The 10,806-nt window shown below is 41.6% G+C and overlaps 1 pseudogene; it reads right to left on the reverse strand.

Annotated features, from left to right (window-relative positions):
- Positions 1-2,802: 2,802 nt before the first annotated feature.
- Positions 2,803-3,113, reverse strand: LOC120235721 (annotated as a pseudogene).
- Between the last annotated feature and the right edge of the window lie 7,693 nt (positions 3,114-10,806).

Here is a 10,806-nt window from a genome sequence, read left to right on the forward strand (position 1 = left end):
CTGACAGCTAGCTCTGAGCCTGGAGACTGTTTCAGATTCTGTATCTCCCTCTCTCTCTGACCCTCCCTTGCTCACACACACACACACACTCTCTCTCTCTCTCTCAGAAATACATAAAACATTAAAAAATTTTAAAAAGTGATTACAATTCTTGGATTGACAGACCAGTCTGTAACTACACCTCAATTCTGACCAGGACAATTTTAGGGGGAGAATACAATAATAGACAGTCTTGAGGCTCTATAACTATGGTTCCCTTAAAGTCTATACGTAACACAAATTAGTCCATATAGTCCAAACAGTTTCTTCTCAGATAAGGAAGGACACTTGCACAAGGGTTAGAGTAAATAGACTGGTACCCACTCCATCCCTGTGTGTGGCAGTCAGCCTTTCCCGCTTAGGTCCTAAGAGGCAGTACCCAAATGGAGGTGAGAAGATGTAATTCCTTATGAAGTAAGACACAGCAGGAAGGCATCTAGCAAGCCAGTCTTATAGGAAAATGCTTATGTGTGGCCCTGCCTTTCATACACAAAAAATTATGTTCTCTCCCCATCTTTACTTTTTAAAGAGTTTTTAAAAATGTTTATTTATTTATTTTGAAAAAGAGAGAGAGAGAGCACTAGTGAGGGGGAGGGGCATGAATGAGGTGAGTGGAAAGAGCACAAGTGAGGTGTGGGGAGGGGCAGAGAGAGAGAGAGAGAGAGAGAGAGAGAAAGAAGAGGGAATCCCAAGCAAGCTCCACGCTACCAGTGCAGAACCTGAGGCAGAGCCCGATCCCACAGGACCGTAAGACAATGACTGGAGCCAAAAGCCGAAATCAAGAGTTGGATGCTTAACCAACTGGGCCCCTCAGGTGCCTTAGTTCTCTCCCCATCTTAATCCCAACAGAGGAACCCACCAGCAAGCTTCTTCTCTGGATCTTCTAAAAGAATGAGGGGGTGGGATGGAAACAAGAAAAAGAAAAACTTAAAAGAAGCTAAGGAAAGGGAAACTGGGCAGGCTTCAGAAGCAGGAGCATCAAGAGAGATGAATTAACACTGGTCAGTGTGAAAGCAGGGTGGCAGGGCAGCACCTAGGGTCCTGAGCTACACCAGATCGGCCATGGAGCAGGGCACATGGGGCCAAACCAGACAGATGAAGCTGGGCCCCTCACTGGGGCACAGAATGAGGTAAGAAAACATTTCAAATAAAGCAACACTGTTCCTGCTCACTTTGGGACTCTCCCTCGTCTACACTTCATAAACCCTTGATCAGGGAGTAAAGGGGAGGGTAGTTTTGATGTGTGGCTCACATTTCCCATCCTTGCCCATCCCATTATCTGACTTCCAACAACAAAAGGACAGCTTTTGTCAAGAATGTTCAGAGGGACTGAATAGAAAGGGGCTGCCCCTCCAGAGGGACAGAGGTGGTGGCGTCTATATGTTTACCATAACAGAGCTTTGACTGCCCGACCCACGGAACAGGGACTGTAGGATACTGCCATCAGATAAGAGATGACCCAGTCTTGGTCCTGGGCTCTTAGCACTAACCCGTTAACATTGAGGGCAGCTGGAAAAAGTCCCTTCTGGGCTTAGCTTTCAAACCACAGTCTTTACAGCCATTATGCTCTTCTAGAATTCAGGCCCGCCCCTGGCATGGAAAGCAGGCAGTGACCTGGCATAATGACCAAGTCAGACACGTGGACTGGCTAGGTAACTAACAATCCAGAGTAGGAAAATGACTGCTCCACCAAACTGTTGTTCACAGCATGATATATCCAGATATGATCTTGCAGTTTCAGAGACCGTGCATAGTTGCAGAGGCCCCTGCTACCTCTTCAAGGGATCATAACTAAATCCTCAGCCTGCCTGGATAACCAAGGTGTCCATTTGCCAAGCCTATGCCACCAGGTGTGGTGCAAGACAAAGGACTCTGTTCAGCAAAAGGTTAGCCCGTGTCCCCGGGTCTGGACACTATAAATGCTGGACTGTTGGGAAACTGGTAGCTTTGTCTTTTTCTTCTTGTTGGAGCCAATATCACAGAGCTTCCCCTATCAAATCCAGTTGTAATTCTTTTTCTTGGTTTCCCAAATTGGAACTGTTAATATCCAGATCTCTTACCTGACTTGTATTTGTCTTGGAGAAGTCCAATTCAGGCTCAGAGATTCAGAAGAGCAGTCCCACTGAGGCCCAATGATAAAGCCCTGACCATCAGCTATGTTCATACTGTCAGTTATCCAGAAAACCCTGATGTCAGATAGATAGAAAGCCTGAGGAACCAAAGGATTTATACGCTGGGCACATAGCTGCTCACCTGTGCACAGTGAACAATAGATCTTGTGCACTTCCTTGTGTGGAGATCAACCTGCATGGTATGGTGTTGGGATGCGTAGCTTCCCCTGCCCAGGGTTTCAAAGCTGATTGATTCCAGGTAATATAAAAGGATCCAAATTCCTAAATTGTCCACTTGGGTTTTTTATTTTTAAGTTTACTTGTTTTGAGAGAGAGAGAGAGAGCAAGAGAGGGAGAGAGAGTAGGGGAGGGACAGGCAGAGTGAGAGGGAGAGAGAATCCCAAGCAGGCTCTGCATTGTCGGTAGAGGCCTATGTGGGGACCGATGCAGGGTTTGACCTTATGAACCATGAGATCATGATCTCAATCTGTTGCTCAACTGACTAAGCCACCCAGGTGCCCCTCCACTTTGGGTTTTTAAAGGCTATAATCTTCAAGGAGAAATTGGGACTTTTGTCTGATTTTCTTTTTCTTTTTCTACTTACATACCTAACTTCTCCAAACCACAAGCCTGGTCTATTATATTGTCCTGGTCACGCCCGGACTTTCTCATGGTGCAGCCACTGGAATTCTCAGGGTGAGCGTTGCAGCTGCTGATCAGGCCCATTCCCAGATTCTCCAAGAAGGGAGCAAAGCTGGAGGCAGCAGGCTCCTTTATCTTTCACTGGCTGAGTGCCAAAATCCTTCACGCAACCAGTTTCTTCAAACCCCAGCTAGAAGTAGCCACACTTGACTCCCTGGTGTACCTCAAAGCAGAAGCCCAAACAAGACTCCTCTGTTATATATCCTGAGTGATAGCCTCTAACTTGTTAGTATCTCGGTTATACGAAGAAATGTCCTTCATTTTAATTTATAAATGACTGTGGAGAAGATGCTCATATTACTCACAGCAGCACAGGCAGCAGCACATCGGGCTCCTCAGGCTGTGCCTAGGCCTAGAGGTTGTTGGGGTCCAGTACTCAGGTGGCCGGGGCACAGGCAGAGCAGCAGAGGCAGCAGCCAGCAGCACTTCTCCCAGACCACAAGTCTTTTAGCTTCTTCTTGAGTCCCCTGGGTCTGGGACTTTGAGTTGTGGCTGGCCCAGGACTCAATGCCAGACAGTCTCCGTGCCTCAGCCCGCAGCCCCCTAAAACTTTTATTTAAAAAAAATATTATTTAAAATGTTTATTTTATTAAAAATGAAGCAGCCTTTGAAAACACAAGTGGTCATGAAGACAATATAACAACATGAGAAATGCTTATGATTTAAGGTTATGTGCAAAGGGGCCAAAATAATTAAGATTACAACTATTTAGGCCAACATTGTAAGCAACGATATTCAATGGCACCCAGAAAAAGGACTTTCCTATAGATATTGCTGTCTTGCAGGGGCTAGCTCTTGAATTTCTCATCCTTTGCACTCTTGCCCTTTAGTTCCTTTTCAGGTTTTTGCTGAACAGAGTGCTTTGTCTTGCACCCCACCTGATGGCTTAGGCTTGACAAATGGACAAAGTGGAGCTCGAACTCACCACCCCAAGATCAAGAGTCGCGTGCTCCACCAAATGAGCCATCCAGATGCCCCTACTTCCTCATTTTAGATGTGCATTTCTGACTTGGTTTTCATTTAGATTCTGCCTTACTCTTGCCAAAATACACTTAGAGACTATTTTTGGTAATGCTTCTCCGTATCTGACCTAGCCCCTGGTACTCTCCTGTCAGCATAAGCCAGCTGCCTTATCTTGAAGAGCTATTAAAAAAAAAAAAAAAAAGACAGGAAATTCAGTATATCAAAATGCTAATAATACCGTGGTGGATTTATTGGTAGTTTATGCCACTTTTCTTTAGGCTTGAAATTTTACAATGTGGTTATGATAGGTCTATAACAAAAATATTTGAAGTTTGAATTAAAGTCACTCTCTGTGCTTTCACAGGTAATTTTTGAATTCTCTTCCTTTTCACGGTTTCCTAAGATGGTCATAAAATTTATATCCCTTTAGCCAAGAAAATACAGGGTCTGAGATCCTATCTGGGTTAGAGAAACATCTTTCTCTCTCCAGAGCAGATTCTCCACAGCCAAAATAGAGATATGAACATATATTTCCCTTACCTCAAAACTCCAAAGCCTGCAGGATCAAGCCCAAACTCTTTAACATGGCTTTCAAGTCCCTTCACAATCTACTGGCATTCTACCTCTCCAACTTTATCTCCCAATAATCTGTTAACCTTTTTTTACTTCCTTATCCTATGTTATATCAGACTATTTGCCATTCCTTAAACACTTATTAACTTTTTTTTCACATTTTATAGATGTATACCATTCATGTAATAAGGAGCACCAAACTTAAGTGTACAATTCAATGGTTGTTTCTATATGTATACACGTGTTCAAGATCTAGAACATTTCTAGAAGTCTCCCTTATATCCCCCTTAGTCCATATCTACACTATTTTGACTTCCATCAATGAGGATTAGGTTTGTCTGTTCTTAAACTTAAAAAAAAAAATGGCAATACACCATATATATTTACTCTGTCTTTTTTTTTTTTAAGTAAGCTCTATGCCCAACATGACCCTGAGATCAAAAGTCACATTCCCCACCAACTGAGCCAGCAAGGCACCCCTACCATATGCATTCCTTAAAACACACAGTACATTTTTATGTTTCCTTTGCCTGATAACAGGAATGCTAAATATCTGTCCTGAGCTGGGCTCCTCCATTCTGCATCATTGCAGATATTACTAACTTATCTTTCTTTCTTATTATGCCTAGATTGAGTTTTAGGCTCTTTTCCTAAACTGTGCACCAGCAGCTACTCATTATTGAGAGTTGGCACTGGAGAAACTTCCCTGGATAAGAATGGCCTTATTCACATGAAAGCCTTCATCTAACATGCACAACACATTTGATAACTCACTTAAGTCTTACTGATCCTATCACTGTAATATTTTTCCAATTTGTCCCTTTTATCCATTCCCACTTTTCTGCTTATTTCAAACTTTCATAATCTCTCATCTAATTTTCTACAACAACCCATCACTGTTTTCAGTTTTGACTCCTCTATTCTTTTCTACACACTGCTGATGAATCTTGTTTTAAATATCCAAAAATGGGGATGCCTGGGTGGCTCAGTCGGTTAAGTGGCCAACTTTGGCTCAGGTCATGATCTCACGGTTCGTGGGTTTGAGCCCTGCGTTGGACTCTGTGCTGACAGCTAGCTCAGAGCCTGGAGCCTCTTCAGATTCTGTGTCTCCCTCTCTCTCTGACCCTCCCCTGCTCATGCTGTCTCTCTCTCTCTCTCAGAAATTAAAAAAAAATAATTAAAAAAAATCCAAATATGATATAGTACATCAGTCTCCTGGTTGAAACATTTAAGGGACTACCTTTCAGGTTAAGCCCATGTGGTTAGCATGGTATTGTAGGCCTGTGATCTGGTCCTGGCCATCTCTCCAGTGTCATCTCCTGTTAACTTGCCCTCCAGTATGCCAGCTGCTTATAGGTTTCTGAAACATGCCCTATACTCTTTCTTCTCTAATCTTTTCTTTTTAAAGTTTTGTTTATTTTGAGAGAGAGAAAGAGAGCAAGCAGGAGGGTAGAAGGGGACCGGTGGGGGGGAGAGGGGAGACAGAACCTGAAGCAGGCTCCATGCTGTCAGTGCAGGACCTGATGTGGGGCTCGAACACACAAACCATGAGATCATGACCTGAGCCGAAATCAAGAGCGGGATGCTCAACTCAGCTGACTGAGCCACCCAGGTGCCCCTCTCTTCTAATCTTGAATGCTTTTCTTCTCTAAATGGCTAAGTCTCCTTCACTCTTCAAGGACGTTGCAGGGATATTTATTATACAAACCTTTCTGGTCATTCTTTCCCTAATAAACAGTTATTCTCTCCTAGGCAAAACTAATTATCCCTTATTCGTATCCTCATAATACTTTATAGTATCCTTATTATGACAATTATCATGTTGTATTATTATCTGTTTACATTTCTAAGAGTTCCTTTAGGGAACAGAGCTTTGCAGCTCCAGAACTCTTCAGAGTGCATATCTTTTTTTTCACTATTTATTTATTTATTTATTTATTAGGCCTCACACCCAGCACAGAGCCCAATGTGGTGCTTGGACTCACAACCCTGAGATCAAGACCTGAGCTGAGAGGTGCCGCCCCTTTTTTTGACAATTTAAAAAAATTGTGCGAAAATACGTATAACATAAAGTTTACTATCTTTATCATTTTCAAGTGTACAGTTCAGTAGTATGAAGTATAGTCTTATGGTCATGCAGCCATCACCATCATCTATCTCTAGAACTCTTTTCATCTTGCAAAACTGAAACTCCATACTTATTACACAGCTTCTCATTCTCCTCTCCCTCTGGCCTCTGGCAACCACCATTCTACTGTGTATGAAGTTGATTACTCTAGTGCCTCATATAAGTGTTTGGTTTTTTGTGACCGGCTTATTTTATTTGGCACAGTGTCTTCAAGGTTTATCCATATTGTAGCATGTATCAATATTTCTTTCCTTTTAAGGCCAAATAATATTCAACTGTATGTATATACCACATTTTGCCTATCCATTCATCTGTCAATGGATACTTCGATTGCTTTCATTTTTTAGATATTGTGAATAATGCTGCTATGAACATAAGTGTGCAAATCTCTGCTTTCGATTCCTTTGAGTATTTGCTCAGAAGTGGAATTGCTGGATCATATGGTAATTCTATGTTTAATTTTTTGAGGAACCAGTATACTGTTTTCCACTGTGGCTGCACCATTTTGCCTTCCCATCAACAATGCACAGGTGTTCCAATTTCTCCATACCCACACCAATACTTAGTTTTCTATGTTTGTTCTTTAAATGTTTATTTTATTTTCGAGGGAGAGAGAGAGAGAGAGAGAAAGAGAGAGTGTGCATGTGCATGCCAGGGGGAGGGGTAGAGGAAGAGGAAGACAGAAAATCTGAAGCAGGCTCTACACTACCTGTGCAAAGCCTGACATGGCGCTCGAACCCATGAGCCATGAGATCATGACCTGCACCAAAGTCCAATGCTCAACCTGCTAGGCCACCCAGATGCTCCTGTTTTTGATTTTGATAGTAGACATCCTAACAAATGTGAGTTGACATCTCATTGTACTTTTGATTTGCACTTCCCTAATGATTGATGATGTTGAGCATCTTTTCATGTGCTTATAGGCCATTTGTAGATCTTCTTTGGAGTAATGTGTATTCACGTCCTTTGCCCATTTTTGAATAAGGTTGTTTTGTTGTTGTTGACTTTTAGTTCTCTACATATTCTGGATATTAATCGCTTCTCAGAGATAGGATTTGCAAACATTTTCTCCTGTTCCTTGGTTGCCTTTTTACTCTGTTGATACTGTCTTTTGATGCACAAAAATTTAATTTTTATGAAGTCCAATTGTCTAAATTTTCTTTTGTTGCCTATGCCTTTGGTGTCATATCCAAAAATTACAGCCATGGGTGCCTCACCATATAGGTGAGGGTTTGTTTCTGGATTGAGTGCATGGCATTTCATAGGATACAGAGATGAATCAGATTATCCTAACACACTATAATTGGTCATAAGGAGGTTGTTACAATGGAGTTGGATTTCATTTTTGTTTTAGAGAAAAAAAGGAGAGATAATTTTAGAGGGAAGTAAAACAGCTGACTTAAAAGGAGTTCATGTCAGAGTTATAGACCTTAAACCCCTTTCTGCCTAGTTCATCTAGTTCACATCCTTGTTTTTACATATGAAGAAAAAGAGGCCTTATGTTTCTCTTGAGATCAGAATTACCAAAACAAAAGCAAACCCAACAAGACATTATAGAAGAAAGATTTTAATTCAGTGAAGGAAGAACTTCTAACACCTAGAATAGCTAGATTAGAGAAAGAATAACCCCTGTAATTACAGATATTCAAACAGAAGTTGGATGATCACCTGTAAGTTTTGCTGTAGAAGGTAGATCTGATCATTTCTCTGCCTCACTTGCAAATATTCCAGGGCTAATCATTAACTGCAGGATAAGGGCCTGCTTTTTGAAATGGCATACATGACCTTTAAGATGTGGCCCCAGGCTACCTATATAGCATCATTTCCTGCCATGTATCTGTGTTCTTGATATATCCAACTGTATTGTGAGGTATGTCCTTTCTAATTCTCAGATCTTACTCAAATTAAAAAAAAAAACACCACAAAACCCCGAAACACCCATCTTAATAAAACAGACTGTTTCTAATGCTTCAAGGAAGTAACCCAAAAGGTGTGGCTGTAGCTTAAAATTCCACATATAGAATCCTAAGAACAAACTAAATGGAATCAATAGATAGCAAGTACATACATGCTACTGTGAGTATAAGGGCACAGGAAATCCAAACTGGGGTAGATGAGAATAAACTGAATTTTAAAAAGAAAGGGAATTAATTTTTGGTGAATATTTACTATATAATAGACATTTATGCTTACTTATTTATAAATGTTTATTTATTTAAGGAGTGTGCATAAAGAGAGGAGAGGAGCAGAGAGAGAGAGAGAAAGAGAGAAAATCACAAGCAAGTTCAACTCAGGGCCTGACACAGGGTTTGATCCCATGAACTGTGAGCCAAAATCAAGAGTTGGATGCTTAACCAAATGAGTCACCCAGGTGTCCCTATGATTTTTTTTTTTAAGTCTGCTCTATGCCCAACATGGGGCTTGAAATCACAACTCCAAGATCAAGAGTTGCATGCTCTTCCAGCTGAGCTAGCCAGGCCCCCTGTGCCATAAGCATTCTTTTTAAATTATTTATTTATTTCTTTTTAATGTTTTATTTGTTTCTGAGAGAGAGAGACAGTGTGAGCAGGGGAGGGTCAGAGAGAGAGGGAGATACTGAAACAGGCTCCAGCTCTGAGCTAGCTGTCAGGGCTCCAACCCATGAACCGTTAAGATCATGACCTGAGCCAAAGTCGGACACTTAACCGACTGAGCCATCCAGGTGCCCCTCTGTTTTTAATTTTTGATTTCTTTTTAATGTTTCTTCATTTTTGAGAGAGAGAGAGCAAGCATGAGCAGGGGAGTAGCAGGGAGAGAGGGAGACACAGAATCCGAAGCAGGCTCTAGGCTCCGACCTGCCAGTACAGAGCCCAACTTAGGGTTTGAACCCACAAACTGAGATAATGGCCTGAGCCAAAGTTGGACGCTTAACTGACGGAGCTACCCAGGTGCCCACCATAAGTATTTTTGTTTTGTTTTGTTTTGTTTATTATCAAGTTGGTTTCCATATAACATCCAGTGCTCATTCCAACAAGTGCCCTCCTCCGTGCCCATCACCCACCCTTCCCCTCTCCTCCACCCCCATCAACTCTCAGTGTGTTCTCCGTATTTAAGAGTCTCTTATGGTAAAGTAAGCTCTATGCCTAACGTGGGGCTTGAACTCACAACCTTGAAATCAACAGTATGCATGCTCTACCAACTGAGACAGCCAGGCACCTCTGTAATAGACATTTAAACATATTTTAAGTTAATGTTTAAGAATGCAAAAAGACAAAGAGGAATAGATCCTTTACACTATCTTTCAGGTGGAAACATACTATAGGATCTTTGATATTGTGTACTATTTGTAAGAATCACAAAAATTTTAAACTTTGAACATAGGCAACTTAGCATGTTAAGAAGCAATTTCTAGATATTTTCTGTGTGTCAGGATTGTGCTGGGTGCTGGGAATACAAACATGAAGAATACATAGTGTACATCATGGTGGGTGAAATGGTTGTTTTGGCTGGAGCTTATCATCAGACAGGGTCTATAAAGTTACCAACCACTGAAGTCTGTCCTTGAAGGAATCAAGAGAAAACCTTTAGCAGATCAGATCATATCTCTTCCTTGCTTACAAATGTTCATTGACTCCCCATTAAATACAGGAGAAAGCGCTTTAAAAAAAAAAAGGCATATATAGCCCTCTATGTTTTGTTCCCTTTATGATCTACCAACAGATCCACTGGTTTGAGCACACTTATCTCTGAAGTACCTTTCTTTTTTTCTTTTTTTTAATTTTTAAATGTTTTTTTATTTGTTTTTTGAGAGTCAGAGAGAGCCAGCGCAAGCAGGGGAGGGTCAGAGAGAGAGAGAGAGATACAGAATCTGTAACAGGCTCCAGGCTCTGAGCTAGCTGTCAGCACAGAGCCTGAAGTGGGGCTTGAACCCACGAACTGTGAGATCATGACCTGAGCCGAAGTCGGCCGCTTAACCAACTGAGCCATCCAGGTGCCCCTCTGAGGTACCTTTCTTGTACTTTGATTTACTCACCAAATCACATTTTCATCCAATATGATTATTTTTGGGCTAAGTTTTCCTATCATCTAGGAAGAGAATAGAATATGAATATTGATCCACTGAGCATTTATATTTCTCAATATATATGATGAAATAAGACTTAAAAATTAAAAAAAAAATCTTTATTCTTGAAAGAGAGAGAGGGGCGCCTGGGTGGCTTAGTCGGTTAAGCGTCCGACTTTCGCTTAGGTCATGATCTCGCGGTTCATGGGTTCGAGCCCCGCGTCGGGCTCTGTGCTGACTGCCAGTTC

Source organism: Hyaena hyaena, unplaced genomic scaffold (assembly GCF_003009895.1).
Source record: "Hyaena hyaena isolate Hyena2069 unplaced genomic scaffold, ASM300989v1 scaffold_5, whole genome shotgun sequence".
In the NCBI taxonomy this organism is placed as follows: domain Eukaryota; kingdom Metazoa; phylum Chordata; class Mammalia; order Carnivora; family Hyaenidae; genus Hyaena; species Hyaena hyaena.